The 15,317-nt window shown below is 43.6% G+C and overlaps 1 pseudogene; it reads right to left on the bottom strand.

The window, feature by feature from the left end:
• LOC140481746 (putative methyltransferase DDB_G0268948) overlaps positions 1-10,207 on the bottom strand; it is a 34,165-nt pseudogene extending 23,958 nt beyond the window's left edge.
• Positions 10,208-15,317: the final 5,110 nt, after the last annotated feature.

Genomic DNA, 15,317 nt, shown 5'->3' with positions numbered 1-15,317 from the left:
TGTCTCCAGCTGCTAAAATTTGAGCCCTGGGCTTTGGAATTTGAGGAGTGGTTGAGGTCATTGTGGTACACACACAAAGCTGAGAGCCTCGTGAATAGTATGTTTAATAAAGTGGTCACAATGCAGGTTAAGACCAGGCAGGCATGGGGAGTTTGGATAACTGCGAGACATTTTAGAAAAATGAAGTAGGTCATGCAGGAGTCCAGTGTCAATCTCACTCACTGGTGGGGTTTCTGTTTTGGATAATGGAAAGGGTGATGGTTCAGAGGAGTGCTGGGCTTGGGGGAAGAAGAAGAGTAGTGGGTGATTCGATAGGGGAACAGACTGGCATTTCTGTGGCCCTGGTTGTAATTCAGGTACAGTATGTTGCCTCCTTGGTGTTAGAGTCAAGGATGTCGCACAGCAGCCACAGGTCAGTCTTTCAGGGAAAAGTGAAGAGCCAGTGATCAAGGTCCACACCATTGGCACCAATGACACTGTAGCAAAAGGGATAAAGCTCTGAAGGTAAAATTTAGGAAGTTAGGCAGGAAACTGAAAAACAGAACCTATAATACAGTAATCTCAGGATTGCTCTCAGTATCATGTGTTAGTGAGTATAGAAATAGGAAGATTGTGAAAATTAATACAAGCTTGGAAAAATGGTGCACAAGGGAGGACTTTAGATTTCTGAGCCATTAGCACTTATCATCTAACCACATGGGTTTGTTTTGGTAAATGATCTCTTTATGAATCAGAGCTCTGCATTGCCCTAATCTTTCTTCACCACAACAATGTCCCTTTGAAGACAGAATATCCAAAACTGATTAATGATGATTGCTGTCTTTGAAAAGAACTCAGATGGATTCCAGTCCAGATACTGAGTCCAATTTTGCTATTCCCACATGCTGGATAGTTTGAGACTTTGACAACTGTGCAGAAGAGGGGGTTACAAGAATAATAGTGTTTATTGAGCCTGAACTGCTCACAGTATTTAATAATGTCTGGTTATGGGGTAGAGACTCACATCCAAGCCAATATAGGTGTCAATATAAACTGTGCTGATGGTAGCTGAAAATGATGTTACAAAATAAAATGTGTGGCCATTGGATTTCAGATTAGGCAAGTCAGTTAGTCTGGATTTAAAACAGACAGCTCAGAATATATTCTGATTGGCAATATCGAGGCTTCAGAGAAGTTCCAGATATCTCAAGATTAATTCAAGAATAGCAGGGAAATGAGAGAGAGTAGAGCTGGGGGTGAATTGTTTGAAGGTTTGTAAAATGAAGGGATTAGTGTGTGTGTGTGTGTGTGTGTGTGCGTGCGTGCGTGCGTTTGTGATCCAATTATGCCTGTAACTGTCAGTTGACCTTGTACAACAGATGAACACTGTGTTACATAAACCAGCTCCAGGGTAAACTCCTGGATTCATTTTGATTGTTTCAGGGGATCAGAGAGGAATTTCCTGATTTCCGCTCATTTGATCTAAGTCTGTGTAGGTTTGTGCATCTCCCAGGAGATCATGTGGTTTCAGAGCAGTGGGGAATGTACATAATATGATAGATAAGGCATCATTGACAGGCTAAATTGAGCATTGAGCCTTTTCCAGTCCATCATTGTGAACAATCTATGTGTGGCCATACTGATAAATTATACAAGAATATTATTGAAATTGTAATCAAATAAACTCAGTATGAAGAACAGTACTTGATTGCTGATAAGGCATCACTCTGGTTACTTTAAGTCAATGACTCATAATCGCATCCAAATCCTTTTTCACTTTTGCTAATGAAATCTTGTATCTGCACCAAGATTAACATTTCCCATTATTGTCCATTTAGTTATATGAAAGTCCGTTGAGAATTGCCATCATCATAACTTTTATTGGCATCAATCTTTCTGAATGTGATCAAACTTTCTAAAGTAAAATTACTCTCGACAAGGTGAGCAAAGCTGAACCTCTAAGCTTTGCAGTCTTAGTAAAATCCTAAGTTGACGATGGTTACCTGTAAGAGACATTATCAGGGCCATCCATCCTCTTCACCTCTTCAATGTGAGCTTCACTCACATCAATGCCAACCACTTGTTCAAAGTGAGAAGCCAATCCTCTGGTGCTCTGACCAGAACCACATCCAACATCCACTGTGAGAGTGAATGGCTTCTCCTTCTGAAAAGAGAACTGCATGTTTAGTTAAACAAACACCGTTTCATCCCTCAGAAATACCTGCTATCAGTAAGTCTATGTCCAACTATTTCCTATTGCATAGGATACAACTGCATATTCAAGCTTATTGGTGGGTCAACATTTGGAATGGGAGCACTGAAGTCAACAGCTCTGGTTGGATATTTTGGAGACTTGCTTTCAAAGGCTCCATCCCTTCACTCCCACCATGACCAACCTGGAAGCAAGCAGACTCTGTTACTCAACTGAATGATTCTTGACCTATCGTCAAACAACATTTCTGTTTGCTGAGTTTCCATAACAAGAAATTGCAATTTGCGAAAATGTTATTTTGAAATGTCAACTTTTTCATGCCCTCTGATTTCATTTTCCTCTTGTGTTCTGTTCACAGCTGAGGTTGTGAAAGATTAGACTTGATTTGGGTTTCACACCCTAAAGTGAGCCCTTTGATTCCACAGGATTCTGATTTCCAGGAGGATGAGTTAGGCCTAGTGTCTAGGTTTTGCCAAGCCCCCAGGATTGTTCTGTATTCTTTCCAGATGTTGCTGGAAAGGCAACCATTTATTACCCATCGCAAATAGTCTTCAAGTATCATTCAGGGCCATTTCAGACAGCAGATCAGAGTCAACTCAATTGTTGTTCGCGAATCACTTATTGTCATATTCACTTACCTGGATTGTAACTTGCAGGTTATAGCACTTTTGGTACACATCCAGGTTACTTTTAAAGGAGTTGTGAATCTCTGCCTTAACCACTAATCTGACCAGTGAATTTCTGACTCTACCACCGTCTGGGTGAATTTTTTTTCTTTTTAAGCCCCTCTGATCCCTCTACCAGTCACTTCAAAGCCTCTCATGATTGACCTCTCTGCTCAGGGTGTCTGTCCACAGTATCCAAAGCCTTCAATTAAGTTCTCCTGCAGCTTTCTCCAAGGATAATAACCTTAGCTTATTCCATCTTTCTTCATACCTGAAATTTACAAGCCATGGCAACTTTCTTGTCCTTCCTGTAATGTGGTGACCAGAACGGTACTCAAAATTCCATTTGTGGCCTGACTAGTATCTTCCACAATTCCAGAATTACATTCCTGCTTCTGTGTTCAATACCTCGTCAAATGAAGGAAAGCATCCCACTGGCTTTCTTTACCACCTTATCTATCTGTTCTATCACCTTCAGGGACCTCTAGACATGCCTTCCAAGGTCTCTCCCTTCCTCTATCACTCTGAATACCCTCTGTCTATTTCCTTGCTTGGCTTCTCACCCCCAAATGAATAACCTTGCAGGTCTCTGGATTGAATTCAATTTGCTCCTTTTCTGCCCACAGAACCAAACTGTTGATGTCAACTTGCGGTGAACAACATCCTCTTCACTATCATCGATAGCCATGAGGGGCCAGAGGACTGATGTATGGCTAATTTTTTCTCACTATTTAAGAAAGATGGTAAGGAAAAGCCAGGGAACTATAGACTGAATTAGAGCGTGACACCAGTGATGGGTAAGTTGTTGGAGGGGATTGTGAGGGACAGGATTTACATGCATTTGGAAAGGCAAGGACTGATTAGAGCAGGGGTGGGCAATTAATTCTTCCAAGGGGCCACATAAGAAACCTGAGTTGTGTTGGAGGGCCGAACCAACAATAAGTTGAACATAATTCTGCTCAGTATTAATTTTCTCCCATTGTAAAAAGTACTACATTATATAGTTTTGTACTGAAACTTATAATCAAAAGAATAAGGATATTCTGTTACAATAAAGATATGAAATTGTGGAGTAGGTCAAATATAGAAGGAATAAACAGTAAAAACAATAATTTCAGTATTTCATTTTATTTTTAACATGTTAATCTCACAAACCAATAATGAAAAGTTGTTTCATTATTGTTCAGTATTACAAAAAACAAACTCTATACAAAAAGCAATAAGTGCTTTTGATGTTTTTCAGTTGATTTTGCTGGTTCAGTGAGAAAAACCCAGTCTGTTTTGGGCTTGAACAAGTGCACTGAAATCTGGTTGAATATCTGAGGTGGATATACAAAGGACAGCTGAGAGATGATCATCAGTGATAGAGGATCTGCATTTGGATTTGTTGAACTTCATCACTGAGAATGTCTGTTCGCATATATAGGTAGATCCAAAGAGGACGAGAATCTTCTGAGCATGCCTCCTCATGTGTAGAAAGTTCTCCTCTTTGAGGGAAGAGTAAAAATCAAGCAGTGAGACTGACCTAAAGTACTCTGCCAGAAGTGTGTCAGACTGCAGCTCAATGAGTTCAAGCTGAACATCACTAGGTGCATTCTCCACATTGCATGTAAATGGGGAAAAAATCGTGTGCATTCCATTCTCAACTGTTTTAAAGTCTTGAAATCACCTTGAAAATTATCATGCAGTTCTTCTAACGTAGATGAGTACCTGTCGAGGTGATCATCTGAAGGTGCGGCTTCCTTCAGATTTTGGCAAGTGGGTGAGAATGGTTCCCTCCATTTGGCTCGAGAGAAGCTGCAACTTTCTCCTAAAAGCCTTCACCAAGTTGTACATTTCATGCACAAAAAGGCCCTTGCGCTGCAGTTTCACATTTAGTTCATTCATAAGTGCAGTCACATCAACAGCAAAACCAAGGTCTGCAATCCAGTCTGCACCTGAAAGCTGTGGAATGCCATTCCCTTTGTCCCCACAGATATCTTGAATCTCTTCTCTCAGGTCCTATACACTTTTCAGCATTTTGCCCAGGCTGAGCCACCTGACGGCTGTGTGGTAGCCTATGTCACGATGTTCAGTCTCGTTTTCCTCCAAAAGTGCAACAAACTACCTGTGATTCAAAACTCTTGCCCTGATGAGGTCAACTATTTTAGTTACAACATCAACCACGTGGTTAATTTTTAACACTGACTTACACAACACTTCCTGATGTATAATACAATGCAAAAATACTAATTTCTGTTCAGGGTCAATTTCTGTCACTTTATCCTGCATTCTCTTTAAGAGTCCAACATTTTTTCCCATTAGATTTGGACAACCATCCATTGTCACACCCGCCAGCTTGTCCCATTTTAATTCCAACGTGTACAAACATGCATTTACCTCCGTGAACAAATCAATACCAGTTGTTGTTCCTTTCATTGACTGCATGGCTGCCAGCTCCTCCATGATGTTAAAGTCCGTAGTTATCCCACTTACAAAGATGAGTAGCTGGGGTGAGTCACGTACATCGCAGCTCTCATCCAAAGCCAAGGAAAAAAAGGTCAAAGTTGACTGCTCTGTGCTGCAGCTGAAGCTCCAGATTTCTCGCGATGTCCCCAATCCTTCGCGTTACAGTGCGTTGGGAGAGGGGCACATTCTCAAATGCCTCCTTTTTCTCCGGGCATATTAGTTCCGCAGAGCCCAACAAGCACTCCTTAATAAACTCTCCATCAGAAAATGGTTTACTGTTTCTGGCGATTTTGTGGGACATGACATAACTTGTCTTGGCGTGAGCTGACAAATTGAGGGCTAGCCAGCAAGCATCACTTTTACATGCACATGTGCGTCCATATGTAAATTAAAAAAAAGCATCCTTTCCAAAACAAAAGCAACACAGCTGTATTGCGTGCATGATGTAAATACTTTTTCATTTATGTTCTAATTTAAGATTGACCTCATGCGGGCCGGACAGGAATGACCACGGGCAGTAAAATGCCCAGGTCTGGATTAGGGGTAGGCAACATGGCTTTATACATGGGAGATCACATCTCACTAACTAGATTGAGTTTTTCAAAGAAGTGGCAATACAGTTTGATGAAGGCAAATGGAGGACCTTGTCTATATTGACTTCAGTAAGATGTTCAATAGCTGGTTAGTAGACTGATTAGCAAGGTTAGGTCATATGGAATCCAGGGAGAGTTAGCCATTTGGATACAAAATTAGCTTGAAGGTTGGAGACAGAGGGCAATGGGAGAGGGTTGTTTTTCAGATGAGAAACCTGTGACCAGCAGGGTGCCACCAGGAGCAGTGCTGGGTCTGCTGCTTTTTGTCATTTATATGAATGATTTGGATGTGAATATTGGAGGAGTGGTTACTACGTTTGCGGATGACACCAAAATTGGTGGTGTAGTGAACAGTGAAATAGGTTATGTCAGAGTACAATGGGCCTTTGATCAGATGGGCTGAGGAGTTGCAGGTGAAGTTTAATTTAGATAAATGTGAGGTGCTGCATTTTGGAAAGGCAACTCAGGTCAGGACTTATAAACTTAATGGTAAGGTCCTGAGGAGTGTTGCCAAAAAAGAAGAGACCTTGGGTTGCAAGTTCATTAGTTCCTTGAAGGTGGAGTGGCAGGGTAGTGAAGAAGGAGTCTGGTACACTTGCCTGGTAGGTGCTTTGTGTATAGGAGTTAGCAGGTCATGTGGTGGCTATACAGTACATTGGTAAGGCCAATATTGGAATACTATGTGCAATTCTAGACTCCCTGCTTTACGAAAGATGTTGTGAAACTTGACAGAGTGCACAAAATATTTACAAGGATGTTGGAGGGAAAGGTTGAACAGGCTGGGGCTATTTTGCCTGGAGCGTCAGAGGCTGAGGGGTGACCTTATGGAGGTTTATAAAATCATGAGGGGCATGGATAGGGTAAATAACCAACGTCTTTTTCCCGGGGTAGGCAAGTCCAAAACTAGAGGGCATAGGTTTAGGGTGGGAGGGGAAAGATTTAAAAGTGACCAGAGGGGCAACTTTTTCACACAGAGGGTGGTGCATGTATGGAGTGAGGATGTGGTGGAGGCTGATACAATTACAACATCTAAAAGGCATCGGAATGGGTATAGGAATAGGAAATGTTTACATGGATTTGGGCCAAATGCTGGCAAATGGGACTTGATTAATTTAGGATATCTGGTTGGCGAGGACGGGTCAGACCAAAGGGTCCGTTTTCCAAGCTGCAATGCGCAATGACTTTCTCACTAAATTGAGACTGTGGTGCTGGAAAAGCACAGCAGGTCAGGCAGCATCTGAGAAGCAGGAAAATCGGCGATTCGGACCAGAGCCAAATCCCTGATGAAGGGCTCATACCTGAAACGTCAATGCTCCTGCCCCTCAGATGCTGGCTGACCTGCTGTGCTCTTCCAGCACCACACTCTCAACTCTGATCTCCAGCATCTGCAGATCTCACTGTCCCCTCCTTTATAACTAAATGACCAGTCTTTGTGTTCATTTGTAAATTTCACAGTCAATCGGTCTTCCCACATGTAATTGCATCAATAACATACCACAAACAGCAAAGAGATCCAACACTCAGTCTAATGGCAACCTACTGGAAAACCACTTTCTATTGGCAAAAACATGATCCTTTATTTCCTGTGACTGAGCCAGTTTTGGATCCAATCCACCACATTCCCCTGCATTCCATGGGCTTTATGCTCTCTTCAGAGTCTGCTGTGTGACACCTTGTCAAATGCCTTAGTAAACTCCATGTAAGGAGGCAACATCCACAGCCAATCTGGTTTAAACTTTCTCAAATCTGCATGGCCAAATCTGTCCTGTTCAGGTGTGGACTGTCTGGCTTGTATACTTGCTCTGGAAATAGCCCTGATGCCCCAGATGTTTAACACCCACCCTCCTTCACCAGATTTCCAGCCACATTCGTTCAATCGTTCAAATCTGCTGTCTCTCTGCTCACTTGTGTGGGAGACACACCCATGTTTGTGCAGTCCCTGCACACGTGGACACAGTGAGTCCAGGACTTCAAAAATACCATACAGTGTACTCTCCAACTGGCTGAGCTGACCTCAGGAAAGAGCCCTTTCAAACCACCAGCAACTGGAGCACATTCTCGATAAGTCTACAGAACACATTTTGACACTGCTACCCAAATCTACACAACTGATGCCAGGCAGGTAAATCATCTCAAACATTTTCTGAGACACCAAGAAATACCTCTGCTCTTTTTCCAAAGGTTCTCTTAGATCAGGCTGGCCTGACCTCACTTCAGCAATCCATCTGTAAAGCAGGACACACTCAGTCTTTGTAAACTCAAATCAGCACTGGATTCTGAACCTGTCAACTTCACACTCATAGCTGAGAGTATTACCCCTAAGCTAAAATGCAGACAACAACAACTTGCATTTATATAGGGCCTTCATGCAGTGAAACATCTCACAGTAGTTCTTTGGGAGGAAGATGACCTTGCCTCAGCAGGGCAGAAATGCAGCATCTAAAAATCGTGGTTACACAAGAGGTTCAGATTGGAGTGTAGACATTTCAGAGGCTGGAGGCTCCTGCATATTTGGGGATGGCCAATGTCAGGGAGGGATTGGAAAATCAGGTCCAAACGAGTTGCCAGCCAGAACCCAGATCCAGTTTGGTCAGTGAGTAATGGGACCAGCAGCTGGTGTGAGTTCGGACCCAGGTATCAGAATATTGAATGAGTTATGGAGAGGAGAGGCTGCCCAAGTGTTTGTGGAATAGTCGAGTCTAGAGGTAACAGAGGCACGGAGGAGAGATGCTGCAGCAGCTGAGATGGAACAGGAAGAAAGTCAGATAATGTTCCAGATTTGGAAGCGGGTGATCTAGATGGTGAGATGTCACCCACAGGTGGCTAAGACATTGGAAAAGTAGACCCAACATTTAACCATAATTCTGTTAATAATTACCATCCTGAAAACTGCCAAGATTTCATGCTCCATTTGTGTGTTTTCTATTCTACACCTGTTTAAAAAAGCCACTCACTTCCAAATAATATTTTTAACCATGTATTTAGAACAGATCGGAGTGGAACAGGTTCACTACTTGAAACGTAAGATTTATTGTTGAATCACGGAACAGTTACAGCACGGAGGGAGGCCATTCAGCCTGCCATGTGCCATGTCAGCCCACTACAGGAGGAACTTGCCTGGCCCCACTGTATTGTCCATTCCTCTTCAGCTCCTTGTCCAGTTTCTCATTTGAAAGTGTCAGATGAACCTGCCCTCACCGCATGGTCAGGCGTCACTTTTCCAGATTCTAAACACTTTCTGCATTAAAAGAAACCTAGCATTTCTTCTCCATCTTTCTGACCATATGTTACAGTTAAGGAAGAACCTTTGAAGTGCAGTTCTGCTTTAATATAGCAAGCAACCCACAATTTGGATACAGCAAGATCCTACAAGTAGCAGTGAGAAACAACCAGACAATCTGCTTTTGTGATGTAATTTACAGAGTAATTATTGGTCAGGTCACTGGGAAGGCACTCCCCCTTGATTTTCTTTATGAGGCTACACCAACTCCAGCAACTTTATTTTTATGCTTCAAAAATATACTTTATTCATAATCAAAATATACATGCATAGTCACTAACGCAGCTCGGTTCTGTACTGTAGCATATGAAGAAAACAAACAAAACTTAAAGGCATCACTTACTTATGCAAGATGACATTTACTTGTATTTGAGGCAGCGGGGTGCGGGTGGGGGCGTCCAATAACAGAACAGATCCCCACTTTTAGCTTCAGCAGAAAGACCTCAGGCAGTAGTCTTTCCCTGCTGCACCTTGGCGGCAGCTGACCCAAGATTTAATGTGTCCATCAGCACATAGTCCTGGACCTTGAAATGTGCCAGTCTGCAACGGGGGTCAACCTCTTGCACTGCAAGACCAACAAGTATCGGGCAGACCAAAGAGCTTCTTTCATTGTGTGTGTGGGGGGGGGGTGTGTATCAGGGAACAGTCCATAGAGCACAGAGTCCTGCGTCATGGAGCTGCTCGGAACAAATCTGGATACAAACCACTCCATGTCTCTCTCCCGACTTTGCAAAGGCACATTCTAAGAGGAGATGTCTGAACCCCAGCTCCCTTCCTCCATCCCTCCATCCCTCCCTTCCTCTTTCCTCCTTCCTCAGCCACTTCAAGGGCTGCAAGCTACAACCTATTGGAGTTTTCTGAGTGGGATTGCACTTTCTGACCCAGACTGTCTGAATTCTACATCGGCCACAACCACTCATCTTTCTCTGCAGGTAATTGAAGATGAGCTTGTTGATTTCATTGGGCACAGAAAGCCTGTATTGTCGATAAGAGCAGTATGTCTCTGCTCCTTAAATAAACGCAATGCCATGTTGGTGTCACACCAAGCCACTGCAGCTTGGTCAGTATGTTACAGCAAAATCAGAAATGTAACTGTTATGTAAATATGTAACAAAAAAGGGCCGACTGTCAGAGAGTCATCCAATGAAAACAAAACTTGCCCTCTTCCAAGAATGATTTTGTAAACTCTGAATGTTTTTAAGCTTGAATGATTAACAATTTGCATCTGTATTCCCGTGCATGATAAACTTTAAAAATGAAGAGAACAGGGTGGACTGGCTTCCTTTCCATCGAAGAGCATGATTAGATTAGATTAGATTCCCTACAGTGTGGAAACAGGCCCTTCAGCCCAACAAGTCCACACTGACCCTCCGAAGAGCAACCCACCCAGACCCATCTCCCCACATTTACCCCTGACTAATGCAGCTAACACTGTGGACAATTCAACATGGCCAATTCACCTGACCTGCACATCTTTTGGACTGTGGGAGGAAACCGGAGCACCTGGTGGGAACCCACGCAGAGGGAGAATATGCAAACTACACACAGACAGTCACCCAGGGCTGGAATTGAACCCAGTCCCTAGCACTGTGAGGCAACAGTGCTAACCACTGAGCCACTTGACGGATAATGACAAATTTCATGTTAAAATTATTTGAAAAGATAGACTTTATTGGTCACACTGTAAATAAAAATACATGCAATAGCAGACTGTTGGTACAATTCATCTGACAGACTCATGAAGCAACATCCCTACACATTTGTGTGGGATTTCTAAAGGGCATTTGCAAGCAATAAACATCCAATGTTGCTAACATAAGTTGGGGAGGCTATAGACTTATAGTGGTGCGCTGAGTCTACAATATTTCAGCCACTTTGTCGAAAGATTTTGTTCCTCTCTCTGATGACATTTGTGTTAGCTATTGATTTCTCCCCTTGAGCACCATTACTGGCATTCAGGGAATCTCTGTCTGACACACTAGGAGTGCTGTTAACTGAAATATGTCTGTACGTGAAAAGAAATGTTCCCTGACCTAGGATTTCCAGCATCTGCAGAGGTTTGCTTTTGTGAACAGAAATATACTTTCACGCTGCACTGCCTGACAATTCATAACTTTAGGAAAGAAAAACCTCCACATCTACACAGAACATGGGAGCCAAGTGCCAGCACTGAAGAGAGGGGCAGTGGCATAGGTTAATGTCACTGGACTAGTAATCCAGCTCCTGATGAAGGGCTTTTGCCTGAAATGTTGATTTTCCTGCTTCTCGGATGCTGCCTGATCTGCTGTGCTTTTCCAGCAACACACTCTTGACTAATCTCCAGCATCTGCAGTGCTCACTTACGCTGAGTAATCCAGAACCCTAGGCCAGTGCTCTGGGGACAGGGACTCTAATCCCACCATGCAGGGTGGCAAAATTTGAATTCAGTCAAAAGAAAAGTTAGCATAAATGACAACACTATCTAATTTTTTGTTTTAAAAAACCCTCTGGTTCAGTAATGTCCTTTAGGGATAGGAATCTGCCATCCTTTCTTGGTCTGATCTACATGTGACTCCAGACCCACAGCAATATGGTGGGCTCTTAATTCGAGACTTTGGGATAGCCAATAAATGCTGGTCTGGTCTGGATGCCTACATCCCATAAACAAATGGGGCAGACACAGGTTCATATTAACTGTGCTCATGTGGACATTGATACAGGAGGTGTTCCCATTATAATATCTGTGTCCTCAGTGGGCAGGAGATATGCAAAAGGAGCAAGATTTGGTTGAATACACCAAAATATGTCATCAATTACACTAATCAGTTCAAATCTCACATGAAAACGTAGCCTGGGCACTTTTGAAAATAAAAAGAAATGGCTAGGATCCACCAAAACTTGGCATCGGAGATTCCTCAACGCTACGTAGTGTTAAACTGAGTAATGATTTAAATGATTGAAAAAGGTTCAGTTGCTATTTCAGTGATGATCAGATTGAACCTGCTGAGGGGAAACCCAAAGCTCACTGACAAAAGTAAACTTTGTAGAATTTAATTCAACATTAAGAAAGTGATGAGGCATTTGGTACAGTACAATGACTCCTGCTCTGTGCCTAATGGACTGACCAGCCAGGGCACTGGCAGGACATTGCAGGTGATCTCTAAGCCTTCACAGAACAAGACCATGAAGGTTGAGAATGTGAAGAATAGACTGTTTGGATTTCTCCATCTTCACCATACATAAAGATCAATTTTCACCATGACTCCCCCATTTGCTGCCTTTCGTTCTGATCGATGGCCAAAGTGAGATGCCAATTAGTTGCTGCCCAGACTATTTTGCAGGAGGAGCAAGGATAGAGAAAACAGCTAAGGAAGGGGTGGAATACATACTTGACAACAGGTTGCCAACACATGGTACTCTAACCAGTGAATGGAGGCAGTCTCCGTATTAATTCAGCACCTTCACATGTTACCTTGGCAACAGCCACAGTTCAGCTGTAGCGAGAGAAAAAAACAAATGTCACAGCTCCACATCAACAGGTCATTCACTGGCAATTCAGCAAGATGAAACCAGCAGCTATGATGACCTCCATCAACCCCGAAGTAACAGCAGGGCAATGGGAGGAGTAGGTTTCAGTGGCCAAGTCAGTTCTAGTTTATCACAGACGTGCAGGAAGAGCTGCACTCAGAAACGATACACTCGTGAAATCAGACCTTCCGGATCATTTCACACAAGCCTTACTGCACAGTGCAACATTTTGTTCACAGTGTAGAGATCTGGGAGGATCATCACTGATTTAACAAGTTCCATTTGATTCATCAAGTGAAACATGTGCACTGACGAAGCAAGTCTTTTGTGGAATAGGCTTTTCTCCTCTCACTCTTTGCTCTTGTATTCTTCCAAGCATCACAGCTTCTTGGAATGGATTTTCACGTTTGTCGGCAAAACTCCCAACTTAATTCAGCCTAATCCAAGATAAATCCACATGTCCTTTTGGTATTCCAAGTTCTCCATCAGCAATAACCTTATCCCAAACACTAACATCAAAAGCAGGACTTCTAAAAAATATTAAATGATGTGGAGAAGCCGGTGTTTGACTGAGGTGGACAAAGTTAAAAATCACAGAGCACCAGCTTATAGATAACTACCCAATAAAGGAGCAGTGCTCCAAAAGCTGCTGAACTATAACCTGGTGTTGTGTGATTTTTAAACAATATTAATGGCAAGTCATATCGAGGGCTGGTGGAAACAAACAAGAGGGTAAAAACAATGACTGCAGATGCTGGAAACCAGAGTCTAGATTCGAGTGGTGCAGGAAAAACACAGCAGTTCAGGCAGACATCCGAGGAGCAGTAAAATCGACGTTTCGGGCAAAAGCCCTTCATCAGGAATACAGGCAGAGAGCCTGAAGGGTGGAGAGATAAGTGAGAGGAGGGTGGGGGTGGGGAGAAAGTAGCATAGAGTACAATAGGTGAGTGGGGGAGGGGATGAAGGTGATAGGTCGGGGGGGTGGAGAGGGTGGAGTGGATAGGTGGAAAAGAAGGTAGGCAGGTAGGACATGTCATGGGGACAGTGCTGAGCTGGAAGTTTGGAACTGGGGTGAGGTGGGGGAAGGGGAAATGAGGAAGCTGTTGAAGTCCACATTGATGCCCTGGGGTTGAAGTGTTCTGAGGCGGAAGGTGAGGCGTTCTTCCTCCAGGCATCGGGTGGTGAGGGAGCGGCGGTGAAGGAGGCCCAGGACCTCCATGTCCTCGGCAGAGTTGGGGGGGGGGGGGAGTTGAAATGTTGGGCCACAGGGTAGCCATGGGCACACGTATCATCCCCAGCTATGCCTGTCTCTTTGTTGGCTACGTAGAGCAGTCGATCTTCCGTAATTTCACCGGCACCATTCCCCACCTCTTCCCCTGCTACATTGATGACTGCATTGGCGCCACCTCGTGCTCCCGCAAGGAGGTTCAGCAATTCATCAACTTCACCAACACATTCCACCCTGACCTTAAATTTACCTGGACCATCTCTGATACCTCCCTCCCCTTCCTGGACCTCTCCATCTCCATTAATGAAGAACGCCTCATCTTCCGCCTCGGAACACTTCAACCCCAGGGCATCAATGCGGACTTTAACAGCTTCCTCATTTCCCCTTCCCCCACCTCACCCTAGTTCTAAACTTTCAGCTCAGCACTGTCTCCATAATTTGTCCGGACTTGTCCTACCTGCCTATCTCCTTTTCCACCTATCCACTCCACCCTCCCCCTGCCCCGACCTATCACCTTCATCCCCTCCCCCACTCACCTATTGTACTCTATGCTACTTTCTCCCCAACCCTCCCCACCGCCCCCCACACCCCCCACCACCCTCACTTATCTCTCCACCCTTCAGGCTCTCTGCCTGTATTCCTGATGAAGGGCTTTTGCCCGAAACGTCGATCTTATTGCCCCTCGGATGCTGCCTGAACTGCTGTGCTTTTCCAGCACCACAGGAAACGACCAAGAGCAAACGCCAGCTAGAAAATAACTTGAAAAAGGGTGTAATTTGGTTTAAAACTCTACCTATGAAAAACGATAAGTTCACGTAATAGATTGAAAATGTCAATGGCCTTCATTGTTTGATGCCTGTTTTATTTTATTTTCTATAGAAACATTACAGCACCGATGAGGCCATTTGGCCAATAACATTTTCTAAAATCAATATTTGAATATGCAGTACATCGAGTCATAAAGCATAGAAACAGACCTTTCCGTCCAATTTGACCAGGTCAACCAATATCCTAAATTAATCTTGTCCTATTTGTCAGCCTCTGGCCCATATCGTCCTAAATCCTTCCTATTCATATAATTACAATTACATCATTTAAAAGGTATCAGCCTCCAACACCTCTTCTTGCAGCTTATTCCATACATGCACCACCCTGTGCATGAAAAAGTTGCCCTTTAGCTCCCTTTTAAATCTTTCCTGACTCATCCTAAACCTATGTCCTCTAGTTTTGGATTCCCTTACACTGAGGAAAAGACCTGGACAATTTGTCATATCCATGCTCCCTCGTGATTTTATAAACTTCTAAGGTCATCCATCAGCCTCTGATGGTCCAGCCAATTCAGCCCCTCCCTCAAGCTCAAACCCTCCAACCTTGGCAATATCATTGCAAATCTTTCCTGAACCCT

This window comes from Chiloscyllium punctatum, chromosome 10 (assembly GCF_047496795.1).
Source record: "Chiloscyllium punctatum isolate Juve2018m chromosome 10, sChiPun1.3, whole genome shotgun sequence".
In the NCBI taxonomy this organism is placed as follows: domain Eukaryota; kingdom Metazoa; phylum Chordata; class Chondrichthyes; order Orectolobiformes; family Hemiscylliidae; genus Chiloscyllium; species Chiloscyllium punctatum.
The sequence above is the reverse complement of the archived record's forward strand: the minus strand, read 5'-3'. Positions and strand labels throughout refer to the sequence as shown.